The sequence below is a fragment of the Chrysochloris asiatica genome, unplaced genomic scaffold, assembly GCF_000296735.1.
Source record: "Chrysochloris asiatica unplaced genomic scaffold, ChrAsi1.0 scaffold00192, whole genome shotgun sequence".
NCBI classification, from domain to species: domain Eukaryota; kingdom Metazoa; phylum Chordata; class Mammalia; order Afrosoricida; family Chrysochloridae; genus Chrysochloris; species Chrysochloris asiatica.
The window spans coordinates 2,121,428-2,123,623 of record NW_006408710.1 but is presented as its reverse complement, the minus strand read 5'-3'; the positions used below and the strand labels follow the sequence as shown (position 1 = coordinate 2,123,623).

At 42.4% G+C, this 2,196-nt stretch overlaps 1 pseudogene; it reads right to left on the bottom strand.

Moving 5' to 3' along the window:
* The window catches only part of LOC102816666, a 157,727-nt pseudogene that overhangs the window by 66,258 nt on the left and 89,273 nt on the right, over positions 1 to 2,196 (bottom strand).

Here is a 2,196-nt window from a genome sequence, read left to right as displayed (position 1 = left end):
CTATGAGTCGGAATCAACTCGACAACACTTCACAACAACAGCAGCACAACCCTGTCCAGTTTACTGGTTGTGGGTTTAACATGATCCCAACACTAACTCGAGAGATTTATAAAAACAAAAACAAATGTAATTTTTCAATTAATGAAGTCAAAGGAACACCCATGCAAGCCAGGATACTAGCTGTTTGGTGACAACGAACTGATGTCAGAATAAGAAGCACCTATCACCTTCCAAATTGTTCCTGGATGCGCTTTTTCAAATTGCAACCATGGTTGCATCACAGCTGTGAAACCCAACCCCATTCTTGTCTATGTGGGCTTGTGGGCTTGTGATTTCCTACTGATCGTCAAGATTCCTAAGGACTTCTCCTTGTTGGGACTAAGTCTTGCAACTTTCTTCAACCACTGAGGCACATCCAGCTTCATCCTCACTCTTACTGTTAAGTGTATGGTGTCAGTTCTATGCATAGTGACCCTGTTTAGGTTGGGTTTGAACTGCCAACCTTGTGGTTATCAGCCCAATGCTTATCCTCCAGCATGACCAGGACTCCGTCTTCACTCTTAATACCCACTGACTTCCTAAACTTTGAAAATTTGAAACTGTTCCACAAATTAAAAAATTCCCATGTTCTAACTCTCTCGGTTTTGTCCCCCTCTTTCTTGTCTTGCCAAAGCATTTTCCTCTTTTTCCCTTGTACAACAAACATCAGTGGATTCATAGCTGTTAGGTTATAAGAGCTTATTGATGGTGGTGTTAGGTTAGAGCTTCTTCAGTGTTCATCATTGTATCTCTGCAGGACCGGGCACAACAGAAGGAACCACTGCCCAGTCCTGCACCAGCCTAACAAGTGTTGTTATCATACTGCCACTGTATCAGTCAGTTTTTTTCTCTCATCCTTCACTTTACCAAGCAGGATGTTCTTCTCCAGAGACTGGTTCCTCCTGATAGCATGCCCGATGTATGAGCTAGGTACAGTGATTTGTTCTCTGCTAAAGGCTTTGCTTGCAGGGCTATCATTTGAGACATCATAGCTATCTGAGAGAGGGGCCCTGGTGGTGTAGAGGGTTATAAGTTAGGTTGCTAACTGCAAGGCCAGACCAGATGCTCCTTGGGAGAAAGATGAGGCTTTCTGCTTCAATAAAGATTTACAGCCTCAGAAACCCCTCTATAGGGTTGCTATGAGGCAACCTGACTCTGAGGAATCACTTGTGTGCCTGACGCCAACAAGGTGGTGGCATGGGAACACAACTTATAGTAAGTAACTACAGCGGCTGGTGCTATTTCTTGTTGGGTTTGTTTTTCAACCTTTTTTTTTCTTCTCATTGTTCTTGTAAATTCTTTGCCCTCTCCAATCTCCTGGTTAGAGCTTCTTCAGTGTTCATCGTTGTATGTCTGCCTTGAGAGGAAGGGGGACTAGAAGTCCTGCTTAATCTGCTGCTAAATCTTTTTGGTTTCTCAACTTGCTTCTTTCCATCCTGACTTCTACTCCTTGTCCTGTTTCTGTTCTACTTCTATGCAGGTGTCTAGGTGTGGAGCAGGAGTCAGATCTGATCCACTGTGTTCTTTCCCCGCTTCTCGACTGATTCGTTCCTCTCTCTGCCTCTGGATGGAGACCTCTCCTGCTCCCTGCTTCTGGACCCAAGTTTCTTCCTCTCCCTTTTTACTTCTACTACTTTGACATTTTTCATGGGACCCAGATCTTGAGTGCCTTTTGTCTCAGATGAATTTCTTTCTTTGTGTTTGTTCCTGTTCTCATAATTTTGACGAATTCAGATTCTCTCTTCCTTTACCAGAAGAATGTTCTTTGCCATTAGGATCCTCTGACTTGTGTTTCCTAAAGAATTTCTCTTTGAAGTCATGCTTCTTGCCTCTGCTTCTGCTCTGGCTCCTATATCTTCTTCCTTCATTTTCAGACTTTCATTTTCTTTCTCTTGACCTTGATTGTAATCTTGAATAATGATGTTTGGAGGCTCTAGGAGATATAAATACATCTGATTGTTCATTTTTTCTTATCTGTCTCTCTGTAGCCATCTTTTCTGGGGCTAGTCCATGTCATTCTGTATCACTCAACTTGTGCTGAGAATAAAATTCAATCTTGAAGCCAACGTTTCATTTGGTCTTGCCCATTTCAACTCCCATGTTTCCATTTTTTGTATGCTGTAGATACTACTTACAGGTTTAATATGCAGAGTTTTT